Source organism: Eleginops maclovinus, chromosome 22 (genome assembly GCF_036324505.1).
Source record: "Eleginops maclovinus isolate JMC-PN-2008 ecotype Puerto Natales chromosome 22, JC_Emac_rtc_rv5, whole genome shotgun sequence".
NCBI lineage: Eukaryota > Metazoa > Chordata > Actinopteri > Perciformes > Eleginopidae > Eleginops > Eleginops maclovinus.
The window spans coordinates 17,362,389-17,388,301 of record NC_086370.1 but is presented as its reverse complement, the minus strand read 5'-3'; the positions used below and the strand labels follow the sequence as shown (position 1 = coordinate 17,388,301).

General features: G+C 40.7%; 1 long non-coding RNA gene across 1 annotated transcript in view; it reads right to left on the bottom strand.

Moving 5' to 3' along the window:
• LOC134858949 (uncharacterized) overlaps positions 1–25,898 on the bottom strand; it is an 81,744-nt gene extending 55,846 nt beyond the window's left edge. The window contains exons 1-2 of the long non-coding RNA XR_010165022.1: positions 25,667–25,898; positions 4,955–5,029 (exon numbers count right to left, since the gene is read on the bottom strand). This is a non-coding gene — a long non-coding RNA (uncharacterized LOC134858949). The remainder of the gene's footprint in view (positions 1–4,954; positions 5,030–25,666) is intronic.
• Between the last annotated feature and the right edge of the window lie 15 nt (positions 25,899–25,913).

Here is a 25,913-nt window from a genome sequence, read left to right as displayed (position 1 = left end):
AGATTAAATACTTCAAAAGGCACAAGAGTGTTTTTTAATCGCTAAGAAAAGCCTCAGATGTTACTATGCATGTGCTAAACATAATCTGTGTTTATAGGAATTATAAATTATAAATGTTCACCTGATTTTCAACTAACAAAATGTTCTACTTAATGTACAGTGCTGAAAAATAAAGCTATATCGCCTGAGCCAAGTAATGCTCTACAGTGTTTATGAGTCAGAAGGAACATCAAATTTCATGTAAAATAAGCTCTTACGCAGACACTCATATTTTATGTATAATTCTGGAGGAGAAGATGTATTTCCTGCTTCCCCAGGAAGCATGATTGGTGTGTGACTGCGTGTCGTGACGAGATCACTTGGCGGGGCTGAGGATAAAATGTCGCTTAGGATAATGTGATTGCCCTTAAGGTACAAGGAGGTGAATTATATTCCCTGATTTATAATCTGAAAATTAAAGACTCACTCATTTTCTAATTTAATTCCACCTTCAATGGAACAATGTTCACTCTGAGCCAAATTGGCGAATAATGTTACTAATTCAGATGCAGATGTAATTTCTATTCGGGGGGCTGCGGCGCATGGTGATGAACGAGTCCCGGATGGATCGTTGCCACTCCTATCTCCCCGTCTCGACAATTCCCCAGCAGTTGTGATAATAACCTGAGCAATAAAGGAGGGAGAAGCAGTGCTACCCTGTTCCACTCTTCATACCCCAAGTCATCTGATACTTCATCTAATAGTATTTCTGTCCTTTCCTGTGCCACTCCGTCTTAAGGCAGCTGACATTGTGCTCTTCCACACAGGAAAACAGTCTATGCCGAATGTTATTGATGTAAAACTGCATTAACAGGAAGACTCTTAATAACCTGCATAATTACTGCGGCCTTCTGCAATACAAAAAAGTCATTGCAATAAATCTGCTGTTAAAAACTTGATTGAATGCAGGGTAAATGTCAAGGTAATTATGAAGCGGTGAGGGTTAAAAGCAACGTTAAATCCTCCTGTAGAGTGGTGACATTCAAGCGAAGCAGGAAGAGATAGCGAGGGAGTGGGGAGGTGAGCGACGGAGAGAGGGCCGAGTTTGTAAACGTATCAACCAATACGAATCCAACAGTTCTCACTTGTCACTGGCCTTACATTTATGGCAGTGAACCATTTAAGATATGACCTCTGTATGACTGGTTTCTTCCTGCACGCTAATGGGTCCATTAAGGACAGAATTCATCATGTAAAACATCATAATGACACAAACACGTTCATCTGCACATGTCAGTGTTGAATTGCAGATTCCTGAATTGAGCTATTTCCATGTTAGCTCACTTGACCTGGCCAGGGAACATTCAACCTCACGACAAAACGGTCTCCAATTGCATGGTATCCAAATAGGAGGTCTCCAAAGAGACATAAAAGGGAACAAAAGGAAACGGGAACCCCTCGTTCTTTGCCCGTTTTGCAGCCTACGCGCTATACTGGAGATTAGCAAGGAAGTCTGCTGCCTGCGTTCATCCATCTCAGCATCAAGCAGCCATACAAGTATTTAGCAGAGGGGCTGGCAGAGGTCAGGTCATTTACTCACCGTTCAGTCTTGGTGAGTAGCTTAAGGGGTCGGGGGGGGGGGTTTGGGGTGGGGGTTGGCAGCACAGCTGAGAGATTGTGGGTGCTGTGTCGTGTGCCTCCTCTTCAGAGCCTAATGATCTGCCTAGCATAATGACCCCAAGACGACCGAGACTCTACAAGCCCTGACTAGGCCTCCTCCAGCCCCTGCTCACACTCACTTCACTTCAGAAATAATGTGAAAGAAAGGATTTTTTTTTTCTTGCCGTTTTGTTCTCCCCCTCTGCTATCCACCCCCAGCCACTGTACAAGCCAAGGCTCCATGACAAAAAGCCAATAGAGTTAGCTGCCAAGGCTTGGAGCTCTGAGAGGGATAACTGGCGCAGAAGGTTAAAGCAACAATGTGCTCAGCCCCATTGAGCTGAATCTTCTGTGTTGCTGCTGAATGTGTGTGTGTGTGTGTGTGTGTGTGTGTGTGTGTGTGTGTGTGTGTGTGTGTGTGTGTGTGTGTGTGTGTGTGTGTGTGTGTTGCTCAGAATCAGTGTGAATATGAGGTGTCAAGGGTTGTTAAAATGTATATGCTGTGCTGCATCTAAAAGAACACCTGTTCACTTGTGAGCTACCCAAATAATGAGGACCTCATTTGATTTCAATCAAACCTTAGTTATGAGTTTTGGAGTTTAGGAGTAACTCAATGCATTTCATGTGTAGAATTAAAGAAGGTGAAGAGTAAAGCACACACACAGGCTGCGTAATTGCCTCAGTAGAAATGCTAATTTTATGCATTTTTCATTTTGAAATGCTGAATAAAATGCAGCCATTTGACAGACTATATAGTGAAAAGCAAATGTCTGGATTTTCAGATTACAAATGGCTTTCTCTCGCAGGTAACAATTTCAAGGCTACTGCTTTTCCACAGAAGGGACACAGCTAAATGAAAGGTGTGATATCCCCTCTCTGCAAACCATAATGGTGCCTTGTTTGAAAATGACAGGTGTACGAATGAGGCCCTCTCTTTTCCTAAGTACGGCAAAGCGTGGTCATTCACTCTGCTTTGTTTTTAGCGTAATAGCCCCATTTACAAAATGTCGGTGAAATTAATGTGGGACAAACGCGGCGGTAACCGAGCCAACTAATTTTTGCTCATTCAACTTGAATTATTAATAGGTGAGAAATATACCATATGCTTTCAGAGGAACGGCATACATTCATTTTATACAGAATTGCTGCTGTTTTGTGAAAAGTATAAGTAGCTTAACTGCTCTTTTCAAAAGCGGTGACTTATATGGCGGCCTTAATGATGTATAAATCAGCCCGTGTAATTACGCTTCCAGCTGCTGCCTTGGGCCGGGCTGAAACTATAGGCCCTCAGCAACAAGACTGGAGCCTCCATCACCTGAATCCTTTTTCATCAAGCAGCACTAGTTTTCTCTCTTCAGATCACATTATTATGAGTTATGAGAGAGAGGGTGTGGGGAGAGACAGAGAGAGTGTGTAGAGTGTACAGAGCTGTATGCACTTATATGTGTGAGTGCATTATTATATAAGTGTGTGTGGAAGTGTGTGCGTGGTTTGATTGTGCTTATATGTGTGAATATATAGTCACATATATCAGTTTTTCCTAGACAACAACAAGCAACCTTTTGTACACATTTCCTTGGTCCGAAAAATATAAAAGAACAAGTTGATTGAAAAACTTGATATTCTGTCACTTGCGAGTAAAGCTTCATCACTCTGCTTGCATGCACAGCGTGGTCATTACAGCTTTAGTGTAGGATTTAGCTGAGAAGTACCACCATGTGGTTTTGTCTTGGTGAAGAGATGGGGCACCACCTAGTGCACAGTCACTGCCACAGCTTCCTCTCACGGACATTTTTATTTATTTACACGCAATATATTCAATGTAGATATAGATACCTGCAACAACCTCATCTCCATTTTTGCACCTGTAGTAAAATGCTTTGTTGTGAGCCTTTTCCTCTTTATTAAAGAAAGCTGTGAGGCCCAGTCTGCTGTGACTTTGCTATACTGTAGATGATGGAGTGGGTTTTATATGTATATTTAAGAAAGGAAACCCTGCAAAATGAGTTACTTCTTCATCTCCACCTCGAATTCAGTGGAGGCAATGCTTTAATGATGGCAAAAACATAAATAATGTTTTAACAATTAGATTAGGAAACAGTGTGGGAGCAGCTGGATGTTCAGGAATACAGTATGTTTGATGTCTTTGTTTGCATGAAGTTCTATCTTTGAAAAGCCATATCCTTTGCATATACAAGCTCCATTTGTTTGGCAAAAGAAAGAGAGAGAAAAGATGCAAAGCACTGTGGTCACAATGGCATGGAATAAATGGCACTGGAGAAAAACAAGGGCCAACAGTGACTTACTGTAAATATAGAACAATGTGTTTCTGAACCATCCCCTTCCTGGGAATAAGGTAGGTAAATACATTTTAATTTAAATTGTGGGTACTGGAAACCTTTCAGCATCCTTTTGTTGTGCATCAGGCTACATCAGTTATCATTTACATGTGTACCTTGTTCTGAGGTATCATAAGACTAGTTCATGCAAATAACTTCTTTATAACCTTGACGCATACTGTATCACTGTCATTGTTCAAGTGATTAAAAACAATGTTTACGAGTCAGCGAGTAAATATCAAGAAACGTATGACAACACTGAGTTTGAACCATAATGTGCGACTCACAAGTGTCCCATCTAAACAACTCCAACAGTCCTGTTTACACATCATTCAGGGCGCATATTCAATCAAATGACTATTATCACACTATATTTAATATTAATAGTCACACACAACTACAAAATCTACCACAAGGAAAACTAATGATGAATAGGATCTGCACACGTGTCCTGAAACATACAGATTTTTGTAACAAAGATGGACATCGTAATAATGAGCGGAGTGAAACCATATTGGGATTAATGAACGAGCACCTCCTTGTTAATTGTCACATCAAACAAACAGTTCCTAATTGGCAAAGGTTCCAGCTTGGTGCTAAGTGTGTGTGAGGCGCAGAGTGGGCGCTGCCTCTAGATCGCTCTCTTTGTCCGCTTTCATTAGTTGGTCAAGCCCCTACATTAAGAAGCCCACACTGGAGTCGTGTTTTCTTTGGTGGGTAATGAAACACACACCTGCTACTCTCAGCCAATGAATAGAAACTTGAATCTAATATCACCGTCATGTGGCTTCTATTAGTGTTCACAATGCCTGTGTTTTGTGTTGATTTTGCATGCGCCTGTGTTGCAGTGCGCAGGCTTATTTCTCAATTTTTGCAGCAGTTTTAAGAAATAAAAGGCGGAAAAGAGAGATTTATAGTTAGGGAGGAGAATAAAAGAGCAAACAGGAAGGGAAAAGATTTGAAGGGATGAAACTTACTTTCAAGCAGAGAGGTCAGTCCTGGGTTCAACTTCTCTCACAATCTGCAGTGCATCCTCTCTGGCCTGCAGCTGCCTGAGGGAAAATAACATTGAGACAAACCATGAGTCATATTTAAGACATCAGATACATTCTTTAATTTCACAACAAAATATAGTCATTGATTGTGGCATATAACTGCAAGAACATGGCACAATCAGTGGAAAATGAGAAAAAAAAGGATTAGGTGAATATGTCTTCAAATACTGAAATTGATTGAAGCGGATAAAAAGTTAAAATGAGTTTGCTTATATTTACTTTGTCAAATGTACACACACACACACACACACACACACACACACACACACACACACACACACACACACACACACACACACACACACACACACACACACACACACACACACACACACACACACACACACACACACACACACACACACACACACACACACACACACACACACAGAAATGCTAATTTATGATTAGCATCATTATGCAGAGGTGTAATTTCACAAAAGCCTTCCCACAGTGGTGCACAAAAGACTCATTCACCGCCAGAGCTGCTCTGTGTGGGGAAGAATTATGGCACGCAGATGAATTCATTCATGTGGGAAAGGATTTATTCGATAATTATAGACCTTCACAGTTTTAATGCCACTTAATGAGGAGCTTGCATAGTGTGATTCCTACTTGGCCTGACGAATGAACGTTGGTTTTTATTCTGGTGTTTTTTGTTTTGCTCCGCGCAACATCTGTTAGCCTTTCTGTGCTGAGAGCTAGCAGAGGCAGTGCTTGTGGGGCCTGATTTTCCTCTCTATGGATTCTCAAATAAGTCACATTAAGTACACAATTAACTAATAGCATGGTGGTCAGTCATGTAAATATTATAATAACAGTGGTAATATAAAAAGAAATACCCCTACTCCCATTCTACTTCCATGCCTCTTATATATACTTAGTATCTTAAAATTAATTATAGCAATTTGGGATTTTTTTAACCTAATTAAATGAATCATTTTACAAAAAAAAAGGTTAATTTAAACCTGACATTATATGCTTTGTTTATTCCCGCTAGCAGCTGGTGATAAACACAGACTCATGCATCACCCAGTTCAAGGCCGTCGCTCTCTGACAACAATGTTTACCATAATGCCAGTCTTAATGCCTCATAGCCATGTTGTTGTGAAGAGGTAATTAAGTTGCCAAAGTTTAATTGCTCAATCACCGGCAGTTAACAAAGAGGCGTCAGCGGCCCCCCTATACTTTCCACGTACTATATTTATAATGGCTAACAATTACAGCAAGGGCCCTTTAGCTGGGGTAGCACTAGTAAAAGCTGCTGGCACTAATGAAAAGCTATAATCACTCCACCCACAGCAGTTATTAGTAGCAAATTATGGGTCAGTTGAAGGGCTCGCAGTTATATGCATTAAGATAAATAACTCTGCTGCTTGTGGCAAGTGCAGCAAATGAATGAGCAGCATATGTACCTCTACTTCTAACCATAATGCCTTTTATGACTTTTATTCTTAGTGTCACTTTTTTTAATGATTGCTTTTTTCTGCTGTTATTTGCATGAACAAAACAAAACAATTTCACGGGTTGTGTTAGCCGAACAAAAACTAACAAGGTACCCAGTTCATCTTTTTACAGCAGCAGATAAAACAATACATTTAAAGATATAAAAGCAAATATATATAATGTATATATTATAAAAACATGCATTCTGTATTCACATTTACCCAGTTTTTAACCATTAAAGTTGGCCATCGCACACCAACCCATTTTGTCGAGCACTTTGTCAGTCTTGATGGCCAGAACTATGCTTGACAAACACTCTAATTGCAGCATTGCTATGCAGAGTGGACTATCACCCCTTTCTTCATATCGCCCCCTCTTCCCATCTATTCCTTTCTCTCCTTGTCTTGCTGTCAGTCTCTCTCGCTGCCTTGCTGCCTCATCCTGTTTGGTTGCTCGGCCGGGCCCGCTGGAATGCTGCATCTCTTTGATCACGTCTTCATTATCGGTGACTCTGTGATACTCGGCTGTGTGAGTCTATGGGGGCTATGAGGGAGAAGCGTGGCCTCCATGTGCAAGAGGCCTCTCCACACAAGACTGAACAATTGCCAGGCATCCCGCCCCCATTAATGAGAAGCATCCCCATCCACTGCGGTCCCCAGGCAGGCTCCACCAGGTGGAATGCTCGGCCCCTGTCACTCACGGCATTGCTGAGGGCTATTAGCAATTCATTAAGTTACTGACTGACCGCCTAGCCGTATCAATTAGGAGATAGTTGATATGTCTGTTATTGTCAGACTCTGCTTGAGATTGCACTGCTATTCATTCAATGTCTGCTTTTGCTTTTGTGTCGAGGAAGAACTGCTAAATTTGTAGTTTGTGTGTTTGTGTGTGGTCTTGGCATGGCAATGGTGGTCAAGAAGCTTAAGATTATAAAGACTCAACTAATGAATGGATAAATACTGATAAAAAGTTTAGAAAAAATTAAGCTTTTTGCATCATAGATTAAATAAATGTATGCATATTTAAAACGGCAAAGAAACCGTTTGTTTTGTTTTGGTCCCTAAAGTTATTTTCTGAAAAACAGGAAAAGGAAAATTGTTGCCATCTGGAGGTAAACTGAAGTATTGTCAGAATCAAATGTATTTGACATCATTACAAACATGAGTTTCTTGTGATGCAGGTAAACTAAAGTTGCAGTTTAATCTCAAACTGCCTTTGTCTTATTAAAACAAAACCCTCTATGTAACTGTCATTTCAGGTAAACAGGTAGTTTGGCTTTCCATGGTACCAACTGGCACCCGAAGGCCAGTAAATCGGTTATTTTATGCATTCATGAATGAACAGGAACAAGAAAAAAACAGCAAGTATGCCAACATCTAAAAGCAATTACTGTTAATATTTTAACAAGGTGTCACACAGTATATATAAAATTTGTTTAACAGCCAGCATGCTTGTGGGCCCGCCTGGCTAATATATAAAATGTCCCCAAAGAGTTGACCGTTGTTTGGAGCCCGCTAGGCAAATCTCAGGCAAATTCCCCTTGTTCAAAAACTCGATTCCTCATTTCACAATATGCTTTGAGATAAGAGCATCCTTCTTTGCATGGATATCTGATCAGTCCATATGTAGATTCAAACTGTGATGACCTCCATCACTGTTGTCCCACAATAAAGTGTCGTTCGATGAAAAAAATAAGATACAAGCGCTGCAGGTTTCGTGCACATGTATATTGACTCACCTAGGCCTTATTTGCATTAAAAACAGCGAAGAGGTTCAGAGTCTCATTGGAGTCAGAGTTGCCATCTCCTCCCTTTTATCCACCTTCATGTGACATTCAGCTCTGACTGTGCTTTCAGTGTCACACCAAACATGCCAGTGACACTGCAGGTGCTGAACATAGGCTTATGTTACATTTGCTAAATGCCTAAAAGTATTGTAACCAAGTAATGGTGTTAAACTTATAATATAGGAGCTGTATGTTATGTTAAATGCGTTCTTATCTATATTCTTTATCGAGTGTTTTCTGTGCCCTGTGGTTGATTAATTTAAGTTGCTCCACATGCTATTTTGTTATTAATTAATTAAGTCTGCAATACACATGTGGGATAAAATCAAGTTCAACTATCTTTTGATTATTTAATGCATAGAATAAGGCAGTCAATAACAATCTACAGCAAAAATAACATGTGTTTAAGGGTTAAAAATAGCTTTACAATCCTTTGCATTCCCCAAAAATATGTGTACAAACATGTCACACTCCATTGGGTTCAGTCTGCAGTGTAAAACCACTTGGGTGGGTGACAGCAGAGCACAATCGAAAACTACATTCTGATCAGAACGATAAAGGAAAAAGCAACAAAAGACATGCTGATGATGATAATAATGCCAATTATCACATTTTGCTCAGGGGTCAGAGGCAGCAGCATTAAACCAAGTCACCATTACATGATGAATGGCTGAACAAAACTCTCTTCTCTGCTGTGAAATTGTTTGGAGGCCATTAGCATTGCAGTGTAATGCCAATGATTGACGTCGCTGTCTGCATCGACAAGAGATGTGTGTGTGCGTGTGTATGGGGAGGGGTGAGTAGGCTGCTGGGGGGGGCAGTGCAGGGGATTGATCGGGGTCTGCGTTGTTGCCAAACGGGGGGCGAGGGTGTATTGGCGCGTAGACAATGAGCCTCGGCCAGCGCTGAAAGGCCCATTCTGCGGATCCCTGTTAGCTGTCTATTATCCGCGGTCTCCAGGGGGCTGCTAAATAGAGGGCATGTGTTAGGCAGACATTTATCATGTAATTACAGCACTAGGATCCGTTTCTGATGGTGTGTGATGATTACTAATAATTACTGTGCATTTCACGCCTCCAAAGGGCCCAGATGGGGTCCCAGGGCGTCAATACAATGGAAGGGAGGAGGGCAGGGGAAAATAGAGCTCTGAGGGAGGAAAATGTGAAGAAATAGAAAGACAGATGAAGAGAAAGAGGAGCGATAGTGTCTTGCCTTAACCATTTAGAGGTGCTCATTAGCTAAATGAATTGAACCATATGTGTCCAATTCCTAATTAACTGCACGAAAGAAAAAGGAGCAAAGGAAACAGAAAAACAAAACCAATTGAACACACATATTTATTATAGCGATTGTTTTACACAGCACAATATTTCTTAGTTCTTAGACTTTTTTGATCTACTTTTTCCACCTAAATTGGCATGCATCTCTCCCTATATATATATATATATATATATACACATATACATACACATGCCAATTTATATATGTATATGCTGAATCTTTAAACACAGAAAAGCCTTCTCCAATGCCAGTAGACAAGTATGTTTTTATAAGGTAAAGATTGTGGTATTTCTAGAAATTTACAAGAAATCGGATCAAACAGTAAACCAAGCAAACAATAGTAGAGGTAACAACAAAGTTTGATATGGGATTTCCAGTAGGCACCCAACTATCACCATGTCGCTTTGTTTCATAAGCAGAATACACATTTACACTAGACAAAAATAATAGCAAGTTTTCCTGTGGCTTGATTTGTGGTACCGTGACTGATATACTATGGTACTCAAAATGTTTCATAGCTATAGCAGGGACTAAACGAATGGGCTGAGACCGGGGTTTAAATAAAAAAGAGAAACACCCTCTTATGAAAGCAGCCATCTTGCCTCTGTCAAAGTGGGGGAATGAGTCTGTGCGGTATTGGAACCAATGCCGGTGAAATACAGTGGCTCACTGTTATATTTCTGCCCTCTGCAGGAATCCGGATAAATCAAGGAGGTCAAGCTGCCACTGCTATGATGTAGTAAGGAAGCATAGGGATGGGTTATGCCGTAGAGTGTATGTGCTTTTAGCGTGTGTGTGTGTGTGTGTGTGTGTGTGTGTGTGTGTGTGTGTGTGTGTGTGTGTGTGTGTGTATGTGTGTGTGTAGTAGCTGTGCATCACTGAGACCTGCAGCCATGAACTGAAAAGGACAGATCAACAGCAGTACGACATTTCCCTGAATGCTGCAGTCATGTTTCCATTCTCTGAGCAACCTTAAGTGTTCATTTTACCTGAAGCCCCCTGTGCCCCCCATAAATACTCACATTAACCTGCCCAACAAAATGAGGGGGTCCTCTTTATTTCCATTCAGGGGGCCCCTAGTAAAGACTACAAGGTCTCCACCTGGTCAAGGTGAGCTCAAATGAAACCAACTGACTGGCAGGGTTTTACCTGCAGCACAAAAGCCACCCGAATCAATATGGGTGGGGAGGGGAGGGGGGGTCGATTGGGGAAGATGAGGACAGTGCTGTTTAATAGAAACAAATTGCTCTCCACTTCCCAGTGACACAGATAGCAGACCATTTGTACCTGCTGGCCTTTGTTGGGAACAACAGAAAGGAAATGTACTCATCCTGGCGGGGGATAAAGTTCGGAGCTTTTTGTTACACGCCAGTTACCTTAGCCTCCGTGCCCACCCCCTTGAACAAGCACAGCGGTTAAGTAGTTCAGGTGCCTGCTACATTCTGTTAGATTAAAGGTCCCTGCTTCTGGCCCGAGTTGAATTGCCTCAGCTGGAGTTGAAGGGAGAGGAGGGTGGTGGTGGGGGGGGGGGGGCGGCGAAGTTGTAGAACCATGGCACATGAATGGACATCTTGTGCGTGCTCAGAGAAGCGAAACGCTTTGGGACAGCCGGCCGGCCCCTCTCTACACCAAGAACCTGAAAGAAAGTCTGTAGGGTGGGTTGGTGAGGATGTGTGGAGAGGGAGGAGGGGTAGCCCAGCCCCTACTCACCCTCACTCACTCTATATCTTCACCCACATTTTCCCCTGGTTAGTGGAAAGCTGTACATTTGTTTGCAACAAGGAGTAGCACAGGTGGGTAGGATCTCAAAGGCCTTTCTGAAAGCTTGAAACACACATACTGTTGCCCCTATGGAACATGGACCTAAAGAAAATGGACACAAAGCACACAGGACATGAAGGAGGGGTCTATGTAACTGTGCCCCAATGTGCACCTGTGCTACCCATTCACTTACACAGAGCGGCAGTGGATGTAGGGTTCGGAGTGGAGTGGGTTGAACCCCCCGAGGACATAGAACAAAAGGTGATTGACATCTGACACACTGCAGGTTTAACTTACACAACAGATATTGATTGGCAGTTGTGTGTTTGATTCCTCTAGATTACACAGCTGTGTTCAGAGACGGCCCAGAGTAGATTCATGTTTGACTTTCAAAGATCAGATTTGATCTATGGTTTGGGTGTATCACATTATGTGTACTGTAAGGCTGTGTAAACAGTCACAGTTATTAAAATCTCCGCCACACATCACATACACTGCGCTGTTCCCTTTCAGCAGCCATATCTCCCAGATCAAGCAGAGATTAGTCAAGCAGAAATGCATAACAGTGTTTGAGCATGTCTGACTTCCACAAACTCATTCCCAAGGTACGGGGTCAAGTACAAGAGTCAAAGGTGAAGTCTGCCCCACAGGTTTAGGTTCCAGTCTGTGGGGAGATACTAACAAAAGAAAATTGAGTGTGCATGTGAAAGAGTTGTCTTAATGATCCTAGAAATTACTTCCTGAGCTATATGTTTGCTTCTAATGACTAAAGTCCAATGTTTAAATGCAGTGGGTCACCCCATAATTGTTAGATATACAGATATTTAAATGGTTTGACTGCTACAAACTCAGTGACAATCAAATGCACAAAAATAACAAATACATCCCTTTTGGATGATTAGATCACGTGACAGGATTGCTAGAAGGTCAGGGTGCCGTATCACTTTATAGAACAAACCACATGCCTCTGTCTGTGTGACATGAAGTAAATGTTCAGTAATCCACATCTTAATCTTGTGCCGCGCTCAGCGCAGCTTAAAGAAACTGATACTCCTGTGACTACTTTAGCGGCTGATTGTGTTACCTTTACAATTCGGCTTCCCCTCCTTCCTGTTTTGTACCCTTGGAATGCCCAGATAAAAGTATCCCCACTGTGGCTTTCCACCTGCACAGAGGAGGATATGGCAGTGGTCTGGGGTCACAATTAATATGCAGCACCATGGGGAATCCACGCAATATTACCCTCTTACACAAGTAAAAAGGTAATTGATGAAATTAGACGATCATTTCGGGAAATTATCAACTTAAAAATACTAAAAGTATGCAAATCAGTAAAAAGGTAGAAAATACCTTTAAGTGAAAACCAGCAAAGTGTAGCGTTTAGCAGCTAAAGAAACGTTGGTGGAAACCTAAACTAAAAAGGAAGAAAAATAATAAATGTATTGCGTGAGACAGAAACACTATTCCAAATGATAAAATTGCAAGTCAAACTAAATCAAAAACATTCGATATGATGCTGTGAAATATATGTATAGGCTTATAGGGACTGGCTGTAAATATGTAAATACAAAACACATATTGGTGTTCAGGAGTGTTATGAGATGGTCAGTTGATAAAAATAAATTACTATCTGAAATTAATATATTATTATGCCAATAAAGTGTTTACTTTCAAGTTAAACGGGAAGAAAGTGCATTTGAAGTGTTTAGACTTTTTCTTTAAAAAAGGTACAAAAGAAATCACTTTTTTTGTTGTGAAGTCTGGAACATGTTTTGTGTTACTTTCTATACAATAAAAACTTTTCAGATGCAAAGACTGTAGTTTCTGTTGTCAGCAGACGGTAACATATTTCCTTTCTTCCTCTAAGTTCTGTTTCACTCTGTGCAGGGGGGAGGCAATTTATCTGTCATGGCTTCTAAAAGAGGCAGCTCACTTTGCCCCCCTCCGCCCCCATTACACTGACAGCAGCCTTATTACCCACAAGGGAAACCGACCGCCACATGAATTTGGCCACTGTTCACCTCTGGGGCCAGGGCAGGACTCTTTTTACAATAGCGCCAATGACGATGAGATTTTCTGTTCAGTTATTAATTTGATAAATATATTAATTATGACCTGGGGATGACAGTCAAATCAGATTGTCAGGCGCCCAGTCGTGGGCCCCCACCCTCCACTTCGGTGATAAGTTCTCTCAGGTTTCTAGAGCTGTCATCCATTGGGCTTGGACTTCTTATCAGCACTGGGTCCATTCTAGGGATAATTTCCTGTGTGTCATAATTAAATGGTGGCTCTCTCATGGCGAGCGACTCCCATTTTAAAGCAGGAACCTCTTAACGGTTGTTTTTGTGGGGATGATCTAGGGTGGGGCACACTCTTGATGGGGTCAACATGATGAAAGTTTGATATGTTTTATACTTTCTCAAATGCTGTTGAGAAGGAGTCTATGGTGCTTTCTGTACCTTTTTAGCATATTCATATGCCAAAAAGAGAAGTACAATGAAAAAATATGAATTTGACAGATTTGACCGGCCTATTTAACTAAGTCATTATCGTGACATATTTTGGACAGGATAATGGTGTATTGAAAGTTGAAAATATCATGAAAGCTTTTACTCGTATGTGTTGTAGCATATTTTCATTTTGCCTGGATCTTTTTCTAAATGGAGACAGGGAGCAACACATCAAAAGGTGGCTGCTTTTCAAAAAGCCCTCTGCAATAATGTTGGCAAAGTACCTCTTTTGAAAAAGTTGCCTTCTTTATTGTAATCAAAGAGATGTTTTTATTTAAAAAAAAAAAAAGGAACCACAGGGTTTAACCCCATGGACAGTCGAGACAGACCAACACATCCAGTATCTGCTGGGTCACACCAGTGTGCGTGGACAAAGATGGGTGCACTGCAGCTTGGTTGTTAGTATGAGCAATGATGGAAAGCCCAACAATTAAATGTGCCGGTCATAAGGCAAGAAGGTGAACCCCCTAGCTGCTCTCACAAGAGTGTGAAGGATGCTCAAAGGAAGGCGTCATAATAATCTGTTATTGTCTTATGGTATGATACATACATGGATCATTTTTGCTGACCTTGCAAGGGTCCTGCTGTGCTCAATTCTTGAATAATCTTAAATATGAACAACGAAATGCTCTTTTAAAAAGGGTCTACCATTATTGTATCACATCTGTGATAGAATAGTCTAGGAATGGTCTAAAAATTACAATAATAAAGTATTTCACAATTATTTCTGCGGCAATATACGGTCAAATAAAACCAGTTATTGTAAACGGCAATTGTGGCAGCAAGAAGAAGGGTTGCAGTTACAGAGAGGCTGACCATACTTTCTGAACTCATCTGAGTCACCATCTAAATTCAAAATTCAGTGTGGGGTCTATTTTTGGACTGATAATACAGGAAACAGCACCCAAATACAGACACACAATGACTCACACTGGTGAGTAAATCAGTGGATCACTAAAGGACGAAAACGTATTCAGGGCCTAGAGTGCAGAAGCTCAAAAGGAGGATTATGGCGTCAGAATGACATAACAACCGGGAAAAATAATATTTGTATCAGGAAATGAATCAAATGTATCAAGTAAATAAAAAGGAGACTACTTTTTTTTATAAAACATGATTTTTCAACTCATATTGCAACTAAATACTCCTAAGTTTGAAAATAAAACAAGCCCCACGGCCAGGTCTTATTTAAAACATCATTCAACAGCAAACCATTCTTGAAACACATGTAGGAAGCAGGTATGAGAGGCAGTGCTAGTGGAAAAAAGAGAGGCTGAGCTTCCCATGTTAAGCAGCTAGCTGCTGGAAGCATCACATCTTCCCCCGTGCTACTGGGCCTTGTCTGACAGCCGTCTGGACTTTAAAAAGGGGTGATAACTTAATTTCTACTCATGTCAACACTGCTGCAGGGTCCAAGAGGAAACTGTGGGCCTATTGTGTGTCTGTCATATCATCCTGCATTTTGTGGCCCCAAGAATGAAAAATATTTAAGTGGCTTTGATGTCCTGGATCTTGTTGAACTGCTCTGATGGTCTGAAAGCATTTTAGTTTCCTTGATGCGCATCTACCTTGGGTCCTTGTAAATGGTCAGAAATAGTTTGAGGGTGAAAATGCACTGCTTACTTGTTGTATGTTAAACTTTCAGGAGGACTTTCATACAGCCAATAATAATGCCACGTATCCTAGCTGAAGCAAACACAAGTGCAGGGCTTACTCTGCAACAACCCTGAGCTTGAGGGTGTTGACAGCAGCTTCTATCTGCCAATCTCCCTGTGGATATTGTTGCAGTACTGGCAGACAGACAGCCAGAGCTTGTGGGCTGACAGACCTTCTCTGTCAGCAGGTTATCATTTCCAATTAAACCCTTTCATCTAAACGTACAGTCAACTCCTTGGCAAGCCAAAAAATGACCTGAATAAGACGTTATTACTCTATTTCAACAGGTCTCCATTTTTTCAACCCCCGCCCTGTAACTGGGGGGGTGGGGCAATGTTTTAAAGCATTACGGTTCTAGATTCTTCAGCTATCTTGATGCAAATAGCTCAGAACTTCAGCCGTCTGCGGTGGTCACGTTCTGTTTAGAGATAAACTTTCATAATTGCGCTGGATTGACACACCGGCATGTCCTCTCTAACATGTGTACCAGCACAAGGGCCTTTTTGTCTTAGCTTTGTTCTGTCAGGGCCCACTGTGGACAGCGCTGTTCCTATCCACTGTGCAGGAGACACGAAGGAATGCACACGGAGCTCAGTAACTGTCTGTTGAAAAAGGCCTCACAACGTCTCATTTCCTTTAATAAGATGGCCTCTAAGGCATCCGGATGGACCAACTAAATACAGATTAACCCTCAGCATCATCAGCAGTCACTCAATCAACATGATTGACTCACTCGTGCATGTGTGTGTGTGTGTGTGTGTGTGTGTGTGTGTGTGTGTGTGTGAAAACATACTTAAACACAGAACTTGCACTACTTGAGACTATACAGTCTTCAGTCGTGATAAGTACTGACATTTTAAAAGGGGATTTTATATATGGTTCAGTCATAGAGTTCATGAGCACTCGATTGTTCCCTGTTACCAAAAGATAACTTGGTTTAAGAAATCCCTCAACCGGAAGTTATCTAATACCCAGATTTTACTATACATAATCATTGTAGGCCACATTATTCCTTATTTCAAGCAAATATTCAAGTGAAATGTATATTTAATATTCTCAAGATTGGATCAAATTTGGGAAGCCAAACGACCCCTACACACCAAAGAAAGCAACTCTATCACCATATGAGAACAAAAATCTTCATTATCAACCTTTTTAACATTCTTGCATGCTACAATATATGTGGCAACTACTGAGTGACTAGGGTCAGAGCACTCCAGTCTCTTGCTTTAAAGTCAGACTTGTTACACATTCATCTCCCCACACTAACACACAAGGTGACTCTTGCCAAGCTATTCAAGGGACCAACTACTTCCTGCATAGGAACTGAAAATTGGCAGTTCATTTAAAACGTTAGATGCAAATGTGTCAAATATTAACATAATTCCTATAGGACACATTTATAAAAATTCCATAAGCAAAGTTTGTTCATTTTGACCTCTGAAGATCTGACCCCAGCTGTCTGCTGGTTGAAGCAAGTAAAAGCCTGCTCATACAGCATCAGGTCAAAGCAGCTTGGCTATAACCTATACACTTACCTGTAGATCCTGGCCAACGGCTTTGGCAAGCGAGTTTGCTGTTCGCTTCGTCTAGTTTTACAAAGAGGGGTTTTAAGTGCAATTCAATTCACAATTTCCTCTTTTAGCTCTACAGTGAGATACACTCTCCGAAATGCAGCCCCGCTAACCCACACCAACTTCCTGCTCAAAGACACAAAAGTAAAGAATTAAACCCAATTTCAGATTGAACCCTTTTCCGTCTGCTTAATCTGCTTTAATCAGACAATGATACTTTATTTATCCAGAGCGGGGGTAGAGTGGTCCATTGGTGGGATGGAGAGGTAGCATTTAGAATCATTCAGAGGTAATCCTTGCAGAGACAGGAAAGTTGAGAAAGGGAAAGAAAGTGTAAACAGGAAAAGAAAAGGTAAAAAAGGAGGGAGACTGAGAGGAGGAATGGAGGAAGGAGAGAGAGATTGAGCAAAACAGAAGGAGTGTTATCGGGGCACCTGTACCCGAGGTAAAGAAACACCTTCAGAAATACTAGGATAATCCTCTTGGTTTTAATGGTTCTGAAATGCTATGAAAGATTAGGTAAACAGCGCATTTGATTAATGGGAAAAGAAGTCAATTGGCCATGGAGCGTGAAGCGGCACACAATGCTTCTTTCATTGCAGTGCTGCTGAGAGCAGAGATGCTCACAGGGTTGTCTTGGCACGAACAAAGTTGTGTTCATCCCTCCCGAGGAGAGTGTAGAGTCTCAAACTTTTTCAAGATGTGGAAACTTGAGTGTGCATGAGGAAGAATTAATGTGCAGAAATACGTACACAGAGAAGTTTAAGTGGATAAGGAAAAGGATGGAGGGTGATTAGGATTGATACAATTCCGGTTTGGATAACAGGACTTCATTTGATGCTAAATACTTTACTTAGTCATCCCTGAAAGTCTGAAACACACTCTTGACAAAATGGATCTCTGCATCCTCCCCTCCTGATGCCTCTCTCTTTCCTCTCTGCAGGTAAAGGTCAGCTAGTCCAGGTGCTTGCCCTCCACTTGACTCCTTTCCAGCAGACTGTGGCTAAAGCAGAATCTGCAGTGACCCATTCTAACTCAATGTCATCTATGCATGATCAAATCCCCCCAAAACAGCTTAGCTGGGCCGAGCCAAGGCCTCGGGTCTAGGACATTAGTCATATGGCAGTCAGAACAGTGGAGGAGGGGACGGGCAGATTAGACTGAGAAGCTCAAAGTGTTTGTCATCTGTAAGGTCTTGGAGAGAAACCAGAAACGGTTGATGCAACTCACTTAATCCACATACAAAATATGTCTTGGTAACCTTACATCAGCTTGTATTTAGCACGCTGATATACAGTATGTGTATAAGCTGTATTATCATTTGACCAAAGTCAAACATTGCCAAAGAAGAATGTGAATATTGGACGATTCAAACTCTTATCACTGTCCAATGCCAGTGGTTACATTTAACGAAAGATAAAACGGTTTGGCATATTTGTATCACAAAGAGCCAAACTCCCCTACGGCCTAAGAATGTGTAATGCTCTGTGGGACTCTTTCAAGGTCACAATGCCTGTTTAAGAAGCATTTGAGTCGGAAGCAGGTTAATTGCTGAACACCGTCAACAAGGTATTTTGTTTGCTTATTTTGGGACTCTTGACCTCGACCCATGTCACATTCTTTACTGAGTCCTAGGGATCAGAACGAAAAGTTAACCACGAGAAGACCAGTGTTGCATTAACTACTTACTGACCTTGAGTGATTTGTCTGAGTGCGTTTAAAAGACAGTTCAATATTATAACAGCTTCTTCAATGCTCACATGTGGGAGAAGGGTTTATTTTTCCTATATAGATCAAATGCAAACAATTAGAGAGCTATGACTCAACAAGCTTCAGGATACCAGAGAATCCACAGTGGATACTAATCCCTCTCCATAGCCAGAGGCAGCACAAGCAGCATAAGCTCTCCTGTCCTCCCTGCTATCACCTCTCTATTTGCTGCCATGCCATCCCTACGGCGCTCTCAGCCATTCTCATTCTCTTTCTCCTTTCCATCCGCTAATCCTCTTTAAAGACATTACCTGCTAATATATCCAGTCAGAAGGTATAAAAGCCCAGCTATCTCTTTACTGCCATCGGCAGGACGCTAAATAGGCCATTAATGGGGAAAGGCAAATGGGGGATATCGTGGTTTTGACCCCTAATACCAATTAGATCCTGGTCTAGCCGAGTGGCTGTCTGAGGTGTAGCATGTGTCGGGTCACAAGGAGCCAAGGGAGAGGAAGTGGGTGACGGTTAAAGAGCTAAAGTGAGGTTGGCTTTCAGTGTATGAGATGTTTCAAAAGATCAAAAGCTTTCTGTGACATTTCTTGCGAGGGGTTTGTTAAAAGCACATCAGGGACTATTACCATTGTCAACATTCTTTTTAAAACATTTTAAATCAAATTTATTTACACTAACATTGTACATGTCAAAGCCAAATTCACACACTGGTGCCCCCACATGGCAAAGAGTGTCTACTGTTCAAAATCATAACGTCAATATAAAGCGGTCATGCAAACTAATCGAGTTAGCTGCATATGGTAGACATAGTCTAAATCTATACAAAAAAATAAAATAGATAGAGATAAATAATACTGGAGTCCTTATGTTGGTGTTAAGAAAGAAAGTGGATTTTTCTCTTAAAAATCTTTGTTTTATATATATGCTGTCATTATGAACAACACAGTAGGAGTTTTACTCACTGCAGTGCTGGTAAGATAGAAAATTGAGATCAGAAACATAAGCCAGCAACAAAGTTGTTATTGAACAGTTCTGTCACTGTTTGAGAAAAGCAAACAAATAAGAGGTTGTTTTCTGTTCCTGCTCATTGCCGGTTAACCTGCAGACCTCCCTCACCTGTCGGTGTCATTGACTTGGCCCCGAGGCAGGGCAGCTGTTCATTTAACTGGTAAATGAGTGCCACTGACATCACTTTAATGAGACAGTACTAATGAGTGCTGACAGCTCAGACAGTGGCATCAGCTCACCTCCAGCAAGTTCAGCTGGCAGAGTGTATAGAGAGTGCCCTCCTCTGGTTAACACAGGGAAGGACCACTACAAAGACCAGATGTGCTTCAACAAATACATTCCCCCTGTCATTTCCTGTCTTTGTAATCTCTAAATTTAAGATATTAGATAGAGGGATATTGCCTGTGAATTATAACATGTGGAAATCAGTCATTTTAATCACTATGACAACTTCATAAGAATGGTTGAAACCTAAATAGTTGATGCTAATTGTCCTACTAATTAACAATTTGAAAAGCTATTGCATTTAAATGATTGTATTTGTAATAAAACCATAGCATCTAGTAAAGTTACTATTTAAAAGCAGTTATTTATTGCACATCTTTTCACATCCACTAGAGGGAAGCATCATATCAAAATTCTTTAGCAGGTTCAATAATTCATAACGGTATAAAAAGACACGAAAAATGCATTTGCTACAGTTTATTCCAACAGGAAAGGCTGATTTCTTTTTCTTTTCTGTCGCAGAACCAGGAACTATGTGCACTGTTACCGGAAGATAATTTAAAAAGATGTAAAAAATAATTCAAAGCTTTTCTGCCTACTGTCAGCGTGTCCTTAAAGGCTGCATGTGAGTGTAATGAAATGTAGCAGCAGCAGTCCAAACTGTGAGAGTGGAGCAAGGGGGTGACAGATCAGCACATCCACCCACCCACAGACAGTGAGGTGTAATGACTGGAGCCACTGAGACTATGGTTCAGGAAGTAGAGCTGGTCTAATCGTACGTTAGGCTCCTCAGTCAGCATGTTAAGTCTCTTTTGGCAAAATAGTGAACCCCAAATTGATCCCAAATGGACAGACAGCTGTTTGGCATTGTGTGAAAAATGAGGATTAGATACAGCTTAAAGGGACCTTTTATCCATGTGAGTTTGTATGTGAATGGGTACATGTTGGCATGTGGTGTGAAAGAGCTTTAAGTAAACCAAGCAAAGGGGTTGCAGTAACTTTCTTCCACCACGCTGAGGCCTCAAACTGAGATTTCCATTAGGTGTGATGAGTCAGTGAACCAGCAACAGTCAGCCGTTCGATCACATTTAAACTCACGCTACCTTGATGACTTTATATTGCTTCAGTGTTCAGGGGTATGGAAGATACTGACTTGTGATGTTTTGTATTGACTGACTGCTGAACAGCGAGCCCTGCAACATTATTAAGGTTTCTCTCTGTCCAAGTACTAGCTGTACCGCTCTGAACAAATATGTTCCTTTAGGTTTCTGCGGGAAAAAATGCTTCTCTTTCCCCACTTAATCCCATTACTTCTAATGCTGTGTAGACCAGAAACCATCATTCCACATCAACAAGTACAGAAGGTAAACCATTTTCTTATCTAAAAGTATACAACCAAGCAAAACAGAGCAGAATATTTGCCTCTCACAAGACTGTTTGTTCCGACTTAGCTGGGAAAGGAAAAGGCGTTGAAAGGTGATTTCTATAAGTCACTTATAGCCTGATGATTATGCTGATAACTGAAAGCATATAATAAACCTTCTTATCAGAGATATGACCCCCTGTGTGGAGGGCAGATCAGTCAGGGATGGAAAGGTTGATGTTTTAATTTAAGGGTCAAAAGCCTGTCAGTCCAATTTTTCTAAGGTGTATTATTTTAATGAGGAGACATGAACAAGGCCACACTTACATTATAAAAGCTTGGGCTCAGACAAGCTAAATTATACAGTGGAATAACATAGTATACATGTTCACTATTTAAAAGGGTTAGTTGTAATACTAAGACAAAATGAATAACCTTGTTTGTGTGCTACTAGTAGTTGGACTTTCAGAGTATGCATACAGTATAACAGAAATGCAGAAACATAGGCTACTTGCACGCTAAAGATGCATCTGTTGCTCCTCTGAGTCACCAGATCAATGTATTAAAGTATGAATCATGACACGGTCGAGCAGATGGGCCATGTATGTGAGAATGGGGAACCTTGCTCTACAGAAGAGAGACGGCTGTCCAAGCACTAAACAAACAAAGAATAATATGAAAAGACAGCCTCTGAAATTGTGCACGAGCCAGTTGGGGATGCAGCCAGGCGTGTGTTTATTCAGCCACAGGCAGGAGTCATCTATTGCTAGTAATGCCCTGCATATATATGCACACACTACGCAGTATTTGCTTTACCATGCTCATGAGGATGTTTGTCTAGCTTGGTCCTCTTTCTAAATCAGGAGCTTACGGTTATCTTGTCCTTGTAGAAAATATTTCCCCAAATAATTCAAGTCTACAGACCCACACATATACATCGTTAAGAAGCAATACTGTGAAAATAGATGTCAGTTTAATGAAAAATTCAGCACATACACAAGCATTTAATGACCGAACACACATGCCCAGTTTATGAAGGTCCTGAAGTGCAGGATGATGACCTCTCATTAGGACTCCCACTTCATTAAACAAAATCACTACAGTCAGTTGCTCACTGTCATGCTTGTATACAGCAATGTCACACTCATTACCAGAAAAAGGACATCAAAGCAGATGGGCAAACACGATTAACTGAGCCTGGAATCGCTGCGAGAGTTTATGTACAGCCAAGTTATATTTGAGGCTCAGCCAGGAGAAAAAGACCCAGCCTTCAGATCTACAGTAAATACAAGATGAAAGTTACTCTGTATATAATAAGAGAAGAACACCGAGTGTACAAAGTAGCTAAGCTGTTTACATGTATATAGGGTTAGTGACATCTTGTTAGTGAATAAATAGAGCTTAACCCACACAGATGTTCGAGGAAATAATCATGAGCTTTGCTTCAGTGATAACAACCATGGTATCAACTTGTTTTTTGGGCAGAGAAATTGAAACACTCCTGCAGGATCAGGAAGGAGCAACTATGCGAATACTAGGTGAATTTTTCTCAAATTCCTAAACAACTTTACGCTGCTTGTCTTTGTGCTTGTAATCCCTGACCCACGAAAAAGTGAACCCTCTTACATATCGATGTTTAAGGAACCAACACAAACAGCCTTGCTTTTAGCTTGACCATTTTTTAGGTTATTCAAACAGTTTGGAAAAGGCTTCATAATACTAAACAGGAGTTGTCATCTCTGTTCTATAACATTTCCAGTATCTGTTTTCAATGAAAAATATTCTAATAACATGTTGTGCATAAATAGTTAGCAACTATAGAAGGTAAACGAAGTGGAAGATCTAGTAGCTAAAGTAAAACATTTTTTCAGGTGCTGATGGAGCTCAAAACATGCTAAAAAGGAGAAATACATTCATCATCAGATCACCTGCAACATGAAATGAATGACGATGTTCCTTAATCTCTGCTACATATAGGTAAAAAGGCAAAGTTTTTGTCATGTTCACCACAACAAATGTATGGGGGAATATAGTATGTCAGAAATGTGCTGCTGCCCCCAAGCAGCAAAATAATTCTAATTCAATCCGACTGCTTTAGTTAATAGAAGATCCCCTCAACTCCTCCAAATCCCCCGTGTAAAATGGCCCAAAATTAACCAGATCATAATGTATTGTTTTAAAATGTATCACTTTAGACAGAAGATGCACTGCTCAAAGTGTACCACTGCAAATGAATACACAGAGGTTGCCCATATAGAGATGTAGCACCAGAGCAAACAGCCAGCTGCACATGGCCAGCATGCATAAGCCATAAACGGCAATAACTCCTATTCATCTTGAACTGAATATGAACTGTGAAAGCAAAAAGCAGAACACAAAAGAATTCAATACAGCCACATCAAGCTTACCGGCATCCCTTAGCAAAAACAACATGTGGCGAGTCATAACAAAATATGTCCATATCAACCAATGAAAGCCCAAGCAGTACAGCAGCATGCACAATAGTTTCTATGTTTACATGTTCCTAATCTTTCATGTGGAACAGTCATAACAATTGCTTTTAAAAATAAGTGTATAATAAAAGGATTCTTCAAGGAATCATGATTTACGATTACTTCTGGGTTTACTGAGATAAAAATAGAAGTGCTGTAAATGTAAATAATTAAAAAACGTAGTGTCTGCAGAGCCTTTTTGAGGATTATACATAAGGCTGTGTGTATCTGTAACCTTTCACCTCATTAACTCAAAGTCGGAGAGCAAATTAAGTTGAACTTTATCCTATTTAGGGGAGGACTGCAGAGACTTTACGCTGTGTAAAAACATCCAATGTAGTTTCCCTGTTCCTTTACTTTGTGGAAAGGGCAGAAATAAAAGGGCCTCTCTCTCTGGAATTAATTAGAAAATCTACGCAGCCATTATTGGCAATTTGTCATTACTGACAATGTATAGGATGGCTAGACAGCTGCACACATGACTACTGTTATAACAGATAGACTGCTTTCTCTTATCCTTGTAGCCAGACGGAGAAGAAGTCTCTTTCCATCAAACACTATAGATCATATCCATGATTTTGGTCCTGGAACTAATCTGAAGCAAATCACATTTTGCATATGAGTAATTTTAACTTTCATCCTTTCTGGGTGGTCCCATTGGGCATGTTAATTGAAATATTTGGAGCTGAAAAGCTATAGTTGTCTGTGACAGTGTTAAATGAGTCTATCCTGTATTCAAAGAAAAGGTGGGAGCTTTTTAACTAATGTAATTGCTCATGTAACTCAGTCTTCACATAAAAGGCTAATTTTGTGAATTCTGTTTTGTTTATCACCATCTACTATCACAGCAAATTACAGTGATAACAGGACAACAAATAATGACTTACTGCTACTCCCATGACACCTGATCTGGAACAAATGCAAAAATACTTTTACTAATCCGTGGCAAATTCCCAGTGAATTAACTTAATTGTGCATCCTGTCATCTTGCATCTTGGTTGTTGTGTTTTATTGGGAAAAGTATGTTAGCAGCGTCACCAGACAGCACAGTTACTGAAACCACTGAATCTCTATTTGCTATTGCACACAGGGCATGTCTTTTAAAAAGGGGGAATCGTATTATGCCAGAAGCAGAGTCATTTGAAGTATGCTTAGAGCATCACACTTTAGAACAGTTGTTTAGCTCTCAGCAAGGATACTGTGAAGGATGAATGTGCAACAGAGCCAGATTTGTTATTATCTGTGGCATAAAAGTACCTAATGTTGGCAGTACTACTGCAGTTATCTCAACTCCCACCTCTTGCCTTAAACTGCTGGGGGCTGAGTTAGGAAAGATTCTAATAAAAAAATAAAAAATAAACTAAGACACCTAATTGGTCTCATTCAGTTCATTACTAATGAGTTTTGGATTTGTTTTACATGAAAAATACAAAAGAAAAATAGACTTTGCATTAGCGTCCATTTGGCAGCGATTCAAATACCGCGCTGGAGAGTCAGTACACACCTCTTCATATTATGTTATTGGAAGAAATAAATTCCATTAAATCACCATATTATGTAAGGAAGCAATACAATTCCATAGGAAGAGGCATGCTCTATGTGTCTAGTGTAGTTATTAAGATAGTAATGTTATATAAGTATCTGTTTTTAAAACAGTTGTAGCACAAAACGGTTTTGTGTTACAAATGCAATACGGTTATGATATCGTTTAACGCTACGATTGGGTGTGCAAACCCTGAAAATTTCACATATTGACATACTGACCCATTTCGCATGTTCTACCCAGGTGATAAATCTTCTTTGCACATACCTTTTCTCCTCACCGTGGAGTCATACGCTGGCCAGCTCCATGTTTGAATGCGCTCTGAGTTAGCTAGCTGTTTGGCTGCACATGTTCACCAAACTTCACCACGTTGTCCATGCTGCGTTCATGGACGGCTATCTTGTCAGAAAGATGCTTAAGATGTCTATTGTTGAACAGTAGGCTACCATCCCCTTCGACAAACACGTTTGTAGCGTCTTATTGACAAGCAGTTAGCCATTTTTTTTTCCGGAGA